This window comes from Ursus americanus, chromosome 5 (assembly GCF_024610735.1).
Source record: "Ursus americanus isolate L20-20 chromosome 5, mUrsAme1.1.p, whole genome shotgun sequence".
In the NCBI taxonomy this organism is placed as follows: Eukaryota; Metazoa; Chordata; class Mammalia; order Carnivora; family Ursidae; genus Ursus; species Ursus americanus.
This window is the reverse complement of record NC_142131.1, coordinates 68,185,105-68,198,244: the sequence shown is the minus strand read 5'-3', so window position 1 is coordinate 68,198,244 and position 13,140 is coordinate 68,185,105. Positions and strand designations below refer to the sequence as shown.

The following is a 13,140-nucleotide window of genomic DNA, read 5'->3' as shown; positions in this document are numbered from 1 at the left end:
AATGGATTGGCCTTTTCCTGTTAGCAATTTTCCTCTAAAAATGAAAACCTCCTGCATAAAGCCACGGCTCTGAGTTATCCATCACCAGTAATTATGACTAGAATGTGCCCTAGTTGACCCCTGCCTTTAAAACCCTAATTATTTCTTTGTCTCTTCTCAGAATATTAATTTAGCACAGTGATTCTCAGCTCTGGTCACACTTTAAAAATACTTGAGGAGTCTTTTAAGATCCTGATGGCCTGGCTGCCGTCCCAGAACATTTAAATCCGAACCGCTGCGGGCTGGTGCTTGAGGTGAACTCTTTTGAAAACCTCCCATCAGATGCCGGTGAGTACCACCGAGGGGACATCAAAACAGTATTAAAACGTCCAACAATTAGCTGTACAACCAAAGAAAAGGTATGATAAGATTTTTTCCCCCTTCATACCTTTTTTCATACATTGAACCTTCTAAGGATTCCCCTGCTATTCCAAGTCAAATTTGAAAAAGTAATGAGAGCCTATTAGGTCTTTTTTGACCGGGAAGAGAAATATTCTTAAGCAAGGGAACTCACTTCTGTATTTTGAAAGCTATTTCTTTAGCTTGTCTTCTCTCCTGTGTTTGCTTTCTCTGGAGAAAGCATAACATTCATGCTCGTGTTTCTGAGAGACTGAGGACCCCCTCCCCCCCAGGCAGGACCTCTGCAGACACCTCACACCTCACCCTTTCTCATCCCCTCTCCTCCTCCATCCCATCATGCAACGTCCTCTAGCCACAAGGGTGTATTCTGTTTCCTACATCTGTGGCACCTCCTTCATCCAGGCGTAATGCTTCTGATGGAACTCTTCTCTGCCCATGGCTGTCTTGCTCATTGGCCTATCCCAGCCCTCCCGGCCAGCCTGTGGAACACCTTCCAACTTCTTAAGCCCTTTCCATCCCCCTTAGCCAAATGTTTTCCAGAAAGATCGACTGCATTCTATTCTTCCCTACACAGAGTTTCCAATTTGCTCATACTAGTGAAAAAGTAAGTTCTTCATTAGGAAATGACAGAGAAGGATGTCATGGGGGGGGGGGGGTGGCGGGAGAATCTCAGAGCTGCGTTCACCTGCATCAAGATGGATTTTCTTGGTCATGTAAGCAGCTTTTTATGTTTCGCATTTTATGTTTCGCATTTGTATTTCTGCATTTAGAGCAAGTAGAGAATGGAAGTGTCTGAATCCAGGAGTCTATCCCAGCTGAAAGACTTGTAAATACATAAATAAGTTGGCTGATTTATATGTTTTAGAGGAAAAAGATATCAGAGGTAATTGTGTAAGTTCCCTTCCAGTATGGAAGATAATTTCTTTTTTACTTCAGTTCCAACTAACAGATTTTTTTAAAAATTGGGATGCCATAATTTTTTCATACTATTATTTTACTTCAATGTACACTAAGTGGGTCTGATAGTTTAGATTTGTGCCTTCCTTTCATGCCCAAAGAATAATGCTTTACAAAGGGTTTATAAGGTTTAGAGTTGAGCTTGAATCATTGTTGATGATTAGGAAGGTCTTATAAATCATCTTTCTGTATTTGAGCTCAGATTCTGACTCACAGCTCGTCACTGACCCATCTTACTTGCATGGGTTTTGGGCAACAAAACATTACCCATGTTATTTTAGGTTTTTTTGTACTTCTGTGTGTCACAAAGCCTGGAGATCACGATATGTCCGTTGGGGTTAGGAGACAGGTCTCTAACCGCTCTGTGACAAAAAGGTAGACCCCAGAGGGGAATGTGGAATGAGGGAAGGTACGAGATGAGCTCTCCCACAGTGAAGTAGAGAGAATAGATTGAGTGGTACCAAAGGATTTCTTGAGGCTTAACAGAAGCCAGAACACCAGAGATCATGTAATAGCTAAGACAGTCAGTATTTATTCTTGCTTGTAGGGTTGAGTGCTGTTTACTTTCTTTAATCCCCAAGAGCCTTGTTGGACACATTAACTATGGATCTAGCACATCCCTTACAGCAACCCAGGTCTTATTTTACTCCATCTGTGCTATAGCGCCAACATTTTTCCATTGATTCGGCGTATTTACTTTTGCGTTTTCTTGCATATAAAGTGTTACTCTTTTTCGTGTTTTGTTACCCTGCCTAAATTCTGTTTTGTGATCTCTTCTCTACTCGTTTCATGTCTTCTTTCCCCCCCACTAGTACATGTGCTTTTTGATTCCAGAGGTTAATTAAGAATGTGAATCAATTAAAGACATATTATTTCTTCTGTATGGTTTTGCACTCAGCATAACCGGTAAGCAGCTTTTTATGTTTCGCATTTAATGTCATTAGGACCCAGACAGGCCTGAACAAAGGGCACTAATCAGCAGTATGCAACATCTTCTGTCTGTGTTTGGACCCAGCTGTAACTGGGTTGTTTGTACTGACCGCATCGAGAAAGGCTGGCTGCTTAGCAAACTTGGCCAACCCTAGCTCGAACCAAGAGAGTTTGTATACAGTAGGTTGGCTGAGTACCAGGAGACCAGATGATTGCCTTGCTCAGAAAGAAGGGTCTGTCAGTGAGGATGACCTCTTGTTTTCCCAAAAAGCAAGACACTGTGATCTCACCCACTGATACCCTCTCAGAGGCAGGCCACTTCTGATTCATCTAATGGCTGTGCTGGAAGCAACAAGGTTTGCGAACGATTGGCAGAGCGCAGTGTTCAAAATCTTGGATGCTCATCGTTTGCTAATGATGTTTTCAAAATCATATGAAATCAGCACATTTTGTATTTTCTGCGAAAGTCCCTTGTTATCTTGTCTCTCCTCCTCTTATCGGTTTTTACCCAGACCCTCCCAGAAAAATGAGCCCTTGTATGTCACTTCTACCTTGTCATCCAAGATGGCACCACCGCTTGTATCAACATCTCAAAGGTCTTTACAAAGTTTCCAGGTTTTTTCTAAAAACTGTAAGTTTTTATTAAGCCTTCTTTTAAAAAATGTCCAAGGTTGAATAGTTTCTTTTAAAATATTGGCGTTTATACTGGGCTTTCTTTAATAGGGTTAAAATCTACTTTTTTTGGCTAAGTTGTCTTCTCTGATTACTGAGTTTTCTACTTCTCTTCCTGAAGGACAAATTACAAATATGGGATTCCAGCAGTTTTTTGATTTGCAAGATTCTGTTGTACAATAAAGAGAAACCTTTCTTCATGGTTCTCTATGGAGGTGGAAAAATAGTTCCTCACCACAAAAGAGGTTTTTGGAGGTTTTTTAAAAAAATATTTTTAACCTCTTTAAAATTTCAGATAGCTTTTAAAAATTTAGTCATTTGACATTAATACATTGCATATTAATATAAACAATATACACTATTATTTTGAGGTAAGATTTGACCTCATGGAATCCTATTCTAATGAAGGATGAAAGTTGGAAAGTAGATATTATTTATGCTGGTTTATGATATCCGATCTGAAAGCAAAGTTTCAGAGATTCATTTTACACCTAAAACAACTTTGGAGATTTCATAGTCATGGGAAATATCACAGAGATACATACTTTCATCTTGTAAAAGAGAAGTACTAGAAATAGTTTTATTTGAAATGCTACTATTATAAAAGTTCATGGGAAGAGCTGTGTAGCAAGCATAGCCTCTTAGCCTTCCCGATGTTATAACTGTATAGATAAATTGTTTTTAATATAAATATTTCTGAATTTTATGCTCTCATGGGAAGTCCCTGGATATTTGTCAATTCCCCCCTTTTCCATATTTTTAATAGACATTATTTTTTAGAACAGTTTTAGATTGACAGCAAAATCAAGAGGAGGGTACAGAGATTTCCCAAATACTTGTTGCCCCCACAGGCATGGACTCCCCCCATTATTATCATCCCCCACCAGAGGGATACATTTGATACAGTTGGTGACCCTACATTTGCATATAATTAGTACCCAAAATCCTTAGTTTACGTTAGGCTTCACTTTTGGTGTTGTACAGTTTATGGGTTTTGACAAGTATATACACCACCCTTTCAGTGTCATACAGACTAGTTTTCCTGCCCTGTAAATTCTCTGTGTTCTGCCTATTCCTTCCTCCCTCCATGTAGCTTTCTCTTGCCCACTCAGAACCTTGTGGGAAAAAAAATCAAGCTTTTTAATCCTCACAGATAGAAGACAAGAAGAAAAATCACTGCAGGCAGATGACAGAATGTAAAACAACTTAGAGTTCCTTGAAAAGAGGGTATTAGTCCATCCTTCCAACAAATATTTCCTTCTGTTATCTCTGTGCAAATGAGTTACAGGCTACTCAAAATCACCCCGCTTTACGAATAAATATATGGTTAACTATAGCTGATACGCCGTGGCTCCAACGGAACCATCGATTAGAACTGTAGACTGTTGGGAACTTTCTCGAGAACAGTTCTGGAATCATCAGCCGATTCCAGGGACTCGATCCTAGTGGACACAGAAGCCCATCTCCATGGGGAGTCCTTCAGTACACATCAACAAAGATGTCTCGCCTCGACTCTGCGTCTAGCTCTTTTTATTACTGTGATCAGTTGTATTGCCCTTTATGTTTTCCGAAGTTATTTTTCTCGTATACTGGGGTAGTAATTAGCATCCGTAGAATCTTAGAGCTGGAAGGAATGAACAGTTACGTGTAACAGGGTGGATGAGTTTTCCAAACATTACGTTGAGCAAAAGAAGCCAGAATACTGTGGGATTCCACTTATGGAAAGTTAACAAGGCCACCCACCTGATTGTGCCAGAATTCAGGAGAGCAGTTACCTAGGGTCGGGGGAGGGGACAATGACCGAAATGGGGCAAGGAGAGAGTTTCCGTTTGTGCAGACTCATTAACCTCACAATTAGGATGTGTGTGCTTTACAACCAAAAGCTTAAAATAACCCTAACAATCAAGAGACAGAATCTGGGGTGGGTGGGTGGGGGTGGGGGGTGCTTAGAAATAGCTGCTGTAGTTAAAGCAGGGATAGTACAGGGGACTCAAATGAGGGGCACGTGAGGGTGAGCCAGTGGGAAAATCACTGGTGTGACCTCCCCACCCCATTGTAGAACTGAGGGCAGGAGGGTTGCCCAAAGGCCTTCAGTCAACCAGCTGCTTGCTGATGGCATTTATTAACTCATTCAATGCATATATCGGACACAGACCGTGCCCCAGGAAGGGGCTGGGATGCTGGGATATAGTTGGGAAGCAGACTGACCCGGCCAGACCCTGTGCCCTCACGGAGTTTAGAATTCAGGGTTTCCAGCTGATTCCACTGCATGGCCTGGCCCACCCAAGTAGACGTTTGAGTTTGCACTTCCTTGCGTCACATTCATTTTCCTACTTCAGAAAACGGGACATTCCCTTTTCCTAAGGCTCAGACTAGAATTTCCTTCCCACTGGTACTCGGGTTGCATGTTTCACGGTGTTCGAGGAAGAATGTTTTGAGGAATCAAGGGCAGTCCACTCTTCCTTGCAAAAGACACTGGTCTTGCACAGCGGCTGTGCTGAGAGCAGAGAGAACCCTTGCCCAGGCCTCCGGGCTTGCCCACTGGAGTCACCATCACTTCTGGGTGGGTAAATTCGACTCCCACCGCTTGGCTCCCGGGCTCTGTCATTTGAGCAGGCTCTCATCTGCATGTCAATGAGGCTTCAAGCCCCGTGGAAAGAATTAACTGGTCTGGGATGTTGATGTAACTTTTCAGCAAAGGGAATTGGAAGGAAAGTTGCCCTTACTGTGCTGATTGTCTTGGAGCAGATAGAGAGTGAAGTAATCATGTTAATATTATGTGACTCGGGTTATATGATATTTTCAATGATCAGCCTAGTAGGAGTTTAAACATGAGCAAAAACACAAACTAATCAAAAACAGTAAATGAAACATCCCTTTTAAAGCAGATCAACTGGCCCTTTATTTATTTTTATACTTTTTTATTCAGATTAAAGCCTAGGACACATTCAGATTTCCTTTGGTTTATGAGCCGTGTTTTCTATTGCAGTTTTAAACCAACAATATTAATTTCCAGTTGTATTTCTTTTCCTTTAGGACTAATTAAAGAAAACATGTTTGTTTTTCTAGGCATCACTCCCAAATCTTCAAATGCCAGGATATAAATTCTGGTTTTCTGTTCCAAAAGAATGTTTAGGTTTTGAGATCATATAATCTTTAGTAGAATAAAAGTTTGCAGTGTGAGCGGGTGCACATGTTCTTTGTTCCTAAGTTTCGCCTCATACCGTAGACATTTCTAGAAAGGTAAGCAAATTCCGTGCAAGGACTATTCCTGTTCATTCGCCACGGGTTATTAAAATAAACACACAACAAATTCAATTTAGATTTAAAACTGTGGTTCAGAGGCCACACGTATTATAGGTAAGATGTCTATATTCTCTCGTGTGTGTTAATGTCCGTCACATAGAAGACGACTTCCTCCAAAAATTCTCGAGAGCGCTTGATTTTCGAGTTGATTCAAACTGCAAGACGGTAATAGAAGGTCTTTCATGATCTTCCTTCCGAGACAAGTTGGAGCAAGTCTGTGCCAATAATGGTATACAGCGAACCCCCTTTCTCTAACGTGATTAGGTTGTACTCCCCGTGCGCGAGGCCAAAATTATGTCTAGTGAAAGTGACCCTTGAATGCCCGTTAAATTGCCCATGAAATCCACCTTCCCATAAGCCCGGCGCTTTGTTTGAGCATCAGAGGAGGTACAAACAAGCTCTAGGAAAAAGTAACCCTTGAAAGGCACCCAGCATGGTAAGAGCCCCATGCCATGAAACGCAGGGGAACCAAGTCAATGGGTGGGACAGCTCATTTCCTGTCTTAACTCCCTTGTTCATTATCAGGCCTAGACTCACGGAAAGGAATGGAGAGTGGAATTTCCTACCCTAGTCCGTTGCTTTGCTTTCTTCGCCCATTTCTCTGTGGAGGTGAATTTAAGCTCCGTGCCTCCACGTGGTGACTGTGAAGCCCCGATAGAACTTTTCTGTGCATAACACCCCAATGGCCACGTTACTTGTCAACACTTGACAAGAACACACGTAATGAGAGATTTCAATGGTCCGGACCTCAGCTCTGCTACTAGATAGCGTTTGATTATGGTTTCGGATAACTGCTTTTGAAGGTAGGTGGCATTTATGCACGTTTGAATATAGACAGATTGTATTTAATACTATGCGAAAGTGTATTTTGGCAACAGTAGAACGTTGTACACGTTGGCTTCCTTTTTAAAAGGTCATTACACAGTTTATATGGCTAACGTTAAAGAAGTTCTTTTCGATCAGACTGAAGTAATTGGGCATATTTTACCTGAAATGTTATTCATACACACAGACACACACACACAGGCTTCCTCACGTTACCAATAAGGGCTTTTCTAGTTTGACTAACTCTTGGAAGATCCAAGATTTTTCTCCTGCTGCTCAGGGTTCAAAGGTCCTTCCCTCCTCAGAGTTTGGTAAAGTTGGGATAAGCTTTACAGCGAACTTGGGAATCCTCCTCCCCCATCGCCCCTTTCTTCCTCACATCCACATATCCTGTGGATATATATACTTCATCTTCCACATGCAGGACATTAGCACAAACGAGAGAATATAGTCCCCTGCGTCCATCACCAAGCCCAGGCCTTTTGGTACCACCCTGACCGTGCATTCTGAGTGTGGCCCTGGCGTAGCGTCAGACAAGCCACGGGAGCCTGGGGCCCAACTCCCCGGTTCCTGCTTAACCAACCACGGTGTCCACCCTTCCACACTGGCAGCCTGGTCTCCAGCGAGCCACTTGTCTGATCTTACTGAACATAGATCAGCTCATGGTACTCTCCCACTTGAAACCGCTCCCTGGCTTCGCTCCACTTCAGAGGAAATTCCAGACCCCTTTGTGTGCATGCTCACACCTCTGCCCCCCTCTCCAGCTCCATCCCCTCAGACTCCTTCCCACTGTCCTCCACTCGGGCCTTCTTGCTGTATCTCCTTGAAGGTCACTGTCACCTCAGGCCCTTTGTCCTCTCAGTTCCCTCTGCTTCTAATCCTCTTCCCCCATGTGTTGTGTGGCTGGATGCCTTTTGTCATGCAGAAAGAGGCCTTTCTCCACCCACCAGAATTAAAAGAGCCCATCCTTCCCACGTCACCTTCAGCCTGCTGGGTTTTTGTTTTGTTTTGTTTTGTTTTTGTTTGTTTGTTTGTTTGTTTTTATTGCATTCATCCAAACCTGAAAAGATTTTAGGTCTACTTATTTACTTGTTTATTGTATGATTAATCTGTCCCATACCATAGCCACTAGCCGCATGTGGCCATTTAAGTTTAAATGTATGAAATTGAAATGAAATAAAATTTAAAATTAAGTTTCTCAATTGCACTAGGCTCCACAGCCACCATACCAGAAAATGCAGATAAAGAACATTCCCATCATTACAGAAAGTTCTTTTGGGTGACACTGCATTGAAATAGGAGTTCCTTGAGGGTGCTAAGCCTACGTGGCTTCTTCACTGCTGAATGCCCAACGGCTGGGTCCCATCCGTGGTGCTCGGTAGATAAGAGTGGAGGGAAGGAAAGGGAGGGTGGGGGGAAGGGGAAGGTGAGGGGAGAACCTTATATTTTTCAGGGAGAGAGATCTTCAAGTCTCCAATCCTCCATTCCCCTAAATCGGCTTAAATTTCAGGATTAAAATAATTAAAATGTGTTTCTTAAGGAGGAATATTTAACCATCATAATGGAATCCTTCTTAATACCCCTCTGTTGATCATGTCTCCCCTACTCTCCCTAGAGCCTCACTTTGGGGACTCCAACCTACAAATAAAGATGTGACTTCCGGGAAAAAGCATATTTTTTCCTGGTCTCCTTTCAGCACAATAAACCATTTTCCTCCCTTTATCTCCAGGATGTAGGCACAATTTTTTTTTTCTCTTAACTAGGGCTCCAGTTCCCAAAAGTCAAGAATCTGGAATGTGTGTACCCGCAGGTTATTTATGTAATTTTTCTGAATTTACCTTTTTGACGGGGTACGGACTTGCCACCCTCTGTGTCATGCAGGACTAGAGGGACTGGGTGCTGTAACTGAGTGCTGACTCAAAGCGGCACCTTCCCTCTGGCTCGCTGCAGAGCTAAGACCCTTATAAATTGTTGCTGTGAACTTTTGAACTCAGAGAAACTTCTGGATATAAGTAAGAAGAAGTAAGATAATCCAGGGCTAAGAATTTGTGTCTCCCCCGTAACAAATCACATCTAGGAAAAAGTAAGTTTGATTCTTGGCTTTTTAAGATTTTTCTTATAATTTAATGTTTTAAACCTCATCCAAAACCTTTAAATATACTTCACGGAAGGTTTTTAAAATATATCTTAACATACAATTGTCTAGATAGGAAGTCGTTCCATAAAGTAGACGTGAAAATTATTTTCACATAAGGATGGGTTCAAAAACAATAATTTTTGTGGTTTTTGCTCTAAGAGAAATCATTTAAGAACACAATTTACTAAATCATGTTCTGAAGCCTAGATAACCAGAAATTTATTAGATTTGAACTGTCATAATAACGTCAGAACTTTTATATGTTTGAGCAAGTTTCATGTCGAAGGTTCCATTGCCCTGAGAAACAGCAGGAGATGTTGAGATGTTGGATAAAACAAAAACGCTTTGCAAATCTACTGCGCCTTTCTTTCTCCAGAAAACCTAATGAATTAGTGAATACTTTTATTTAATAAGATCTTACAAGAGCAATAGAATAGCTATTAGTGGAAAGTTGTATTAATTTTATTTTTATTGGAAACGGTAAAGCATAAAATGCCTTTAAAAGTTGGGTGATAAGCAGGCTGAATCTGTAGGCTTAGAGATAAAGAGTTGGTCTCTGACATGCGTTACTGGCCACAAATAATAATCCCTTCAGCTTCTCAAGAGGAGGGGCGTCTCATGCTGCAAGGATCCCATGTATGAAACATGGCTACAGCTTCCAGAACCTGCTGGATTCTAAGACCCTCTTTATGCAGACAGGGTGGATTAGTTGCACTTGCGGTGGGGCTCTTTCCTGCCAAAGTGGGGAAACACTGTTCCAAGGGGCACCTGTAAGCACTTTCTCAGGGTTCTTTTTGGATTTTACCGTTTTGATGTCAGAATTGCTTTTGGTTCACTGAGCCCTGAATATTTAGTAACACAGCCAGCCTCTCTGCTCAGAAGCATATCCCACAACAGGCAAATACGTAAGAATGCTTGGAAGTATTTCACAGGTCCCTAGCAGCACCTGTTGAACAGAATGCCTGGAACCACCTTGGACCCGTGCATCTTCTGTCTTCTAGAAACAACATTTCAGTTTCTTTCTTACAGCGGCTAGTAACGAACAGGGTTGTATTAGCGACTGAACTGAAAACTCCTCTGGTTTCCACCAGCTCCAGCATCCTGCACCAAATATATTGGCTCCTTAGCCTACCGTGGAATAATCTTGGGCTCTTGTTCCGTGTGGATTGTAATCCTTTCTCCTTTGGTTACTTGCTCTGTGAACTAATGACTGTTGCTTCATGTCTGTTTTCCTGCCTCTAAAATGGGGATACTTCCACCAGCTTTGCCGAGTTGTTCTAAGACTTAGAAGTCAGGCATGTAAAGGGTCTGGCATGTGATTAATTGCTCAGAAAACAGGACTGTCTCTTTAGCTTCGTGAAATTCATTAGCTGGAACTTTTCTTGGAGAAGAGAACTCTGTTTTTGGATTGCATTCACGTAGCACTTAACTTTTATTTTTGTAATGTCTCCAAGTATGCTCTATGAAAAAAAAAAGTACGATTATTTGTACCAGAGTTCCTCATTATCTGAGAGTAGTCGGGGAGTCGAATAAAAGACCGCTTAAAGTGAAGTCACTAAACACTGGAACACGTCTTCCTAGTAAATAGTAAAACAAACAAAATTAATGAGATTTAACTTAAAACTTTGAATGAATTGGCAGTCAAGTCTTTTGACAATGCGTTCATGTAACATGACATCCATCGTTTTGTGTTTGGCTTTGCAGTGTGTAACAATGGTCATTTTTACAAAAAGGGAGAGAGAGAGTCCTTGGGCTTCACCAACTGGCCCACAGCTTCTCTTTATCATTTGATAGCTCATTCTCTTGTGAAACATCTATTAGACCACCTTCCTTGCTGTTTCTGAAATTACTGTTTCCTCTTCCCTGGTGACCTGGTGTATATTTCAAAGACTTACTCAGCATCCTTGTTTCTGATTTCAAGAATGCTGCATCTTTTGTAAGCTTTGCAACTTTACTTCCAATTCGTTAACATTGTGTCTGTTTTGCACTGAGGGAGGGTTTGAAACCTCCCATAGCCAGTGCAGGATCAACTTTGAAAGATGTTGATTTAGTGGATGTAGAGCTTTGCTACTTCCAAGCAGGGGAGGGACATTTGAGCTGGGGCGCAGGCCGGCGGGGGGGGGGGGGGGGGCGGGGAGTTTGTAAAAACAGTCAATTCATGAATACGTTCATGTTATGATGACGTTTGTATCACTGCACCCCCTGGAAACGGTGGGAGGTTGGATAACCAGGCCTCCCTGTGTAGAATGATTGTCATGCCCTGATGAAGAAGAGCTGTATCAGTGACCTAAAGGTCCCCAGCATGATCTTTTTCAGCATGTTTGCTCATGCTGGCCCCTGGCTTTTCCAGAACGGCTTTTCCATCAGTATCATTTGATCTTCTGCTTCCGCATAATCAGTTCCTAATGACAGCCCAGATGTAGAAAAAGGGGGAAAGATCTGTCTTGCTTTCTTAGCCCTGTATCAGCGCAATCAACTTTTAACCATCTATAAAACTAGCCAGTAATGATTTTTTTAAAAATGACCCTTGTAATCTACTGCTGGAGGCTAGATGCAGTTTGGGGACAACTAAGAATAGACGAGAATGTGAGAGCGTTCTGAATTCCAGCTGCGGAGTCCTGATTTCCAAATCATCACTGACCTTGATGCACTGAGTAATTTTACTTATCGCTGGACATACTAGACTAAATGAGAATAAAAGTAAAAACAGTGACAACTAACATCTATTCAGCACTATTCTAAGGACTTTGCCTGTATGATCTCAGTCCATCTTCACAATATCCCCAAAGGTCAAATGTGCTTATATTACAGATGAAGACACTGAGTCCCCATCACTTAAAAGCCTGTGAACATTGGGTGATGAAGTAGAAATCTAGCAAGAGTATGGCGTGAATATGGATGTTGTTGCCCACGGAGGTATGAAGGTATACCAGTATGGATCACCACTGTAGGGTGGTGATGTTGGAAATTCAGGAACCTGGTGTTTTCTGATCCCAGAAATGGAGCAAATGGAAACAGTAATGGTAGAGAGCCAGATTTTTCCTTCGTTAAGCTCAGCAACAATCTGGTGAGCCAAGGACTCAGTTACTGTGTTTAACAAGTGAAGCAGAGGTCCAACTGAGGCTGAACGGAGCATGAACCATACTCAGTGGCCTTGGCAATGCCTCCCTCCTTTAACAATGGTATAGCAAACACATGCACATGAATTACGTCATGTGGCTACACAAGCTCCAGCCAGCTGCACCTTGGGGGGAGAGAGTTTGAAAAGTTCAACAAGGGTTTGAGACCCAGACAAAAGACATGTCCAAGAGGGAGGGAATCTATGTTTAAAACATTGCGTTTCCAGGTACCATGGCTTCTGTTGTTAGTTTCACTGGCTTGGTTGCAAAGAATGTCAGTTATCCAATTAGTCCCTTGTCCGTGCTGTCTTGCCTTTCTACCAGATGGCATTGCTTCCTGCAAGGGTCTTTGGTCCAGAAGTGACAGCGCTCTTCCTGAGACCCTGTGAAAGGTGGCTGAGATTGATCAGGACCCTCATGATTAAAATTAGCTCCCTTTGCCGTCCCCTCACCTGGAAGAGTTAGGCCCAGGTAAAGGGAAAGCGGGTGTAGAACTAGAAGGAAACACGGGCGTTGAAACTGAGAATCCGAACATGACTTAGGTACAGAAGGAAAAGGAAGAAAGAAAACAAAACCCCGATTTTCCATAACACCTAGAACAGTACTGGAAACTGATGAGGAGTTAAGAAATGTTGCTTGATTAATTTAAAACGGTTTGAAGCTGAAATTTTTCATAAAGAAATACTACATAAAATGTATCTAAAAAAGTAAGCCTCTGTATTGAATTTCTTACTCAGGTATTGATGTAGATGTGAGACTTGTGATACACAGTCTAAAAAATTGTATTCAAAACAG

The 13,140-nt window shown here is 42.0% G+C and overlaps 1 protein-coding gene across 5 annotated transcripts in view; it reads left to right on the top strand.

Moving 5' to 3' along the window:
- Nucleotides 1–13,140, top strand: part of SNCAIP (synuclein alpha interacting protein) — a 150,557-nt gene that overhangs the window by 40,092 nt on the left and 97,325 nt on the right. The window contains exon 2 of one of the 5 annotated variants that reach the window (XM_045794855.2): nucleotides 161–327. The exons of the other annotated variants lie outside the window; for them this stretch is intronic. The gene's annotated coding sequence lies outside the window, so the exon portion shown is untranslated. The remainder of the gene's footprint in view (nucleotides 1–160; nucleotides 328–13,140) is intronic. 5 annotated transcript variants of the gene reach the window in all.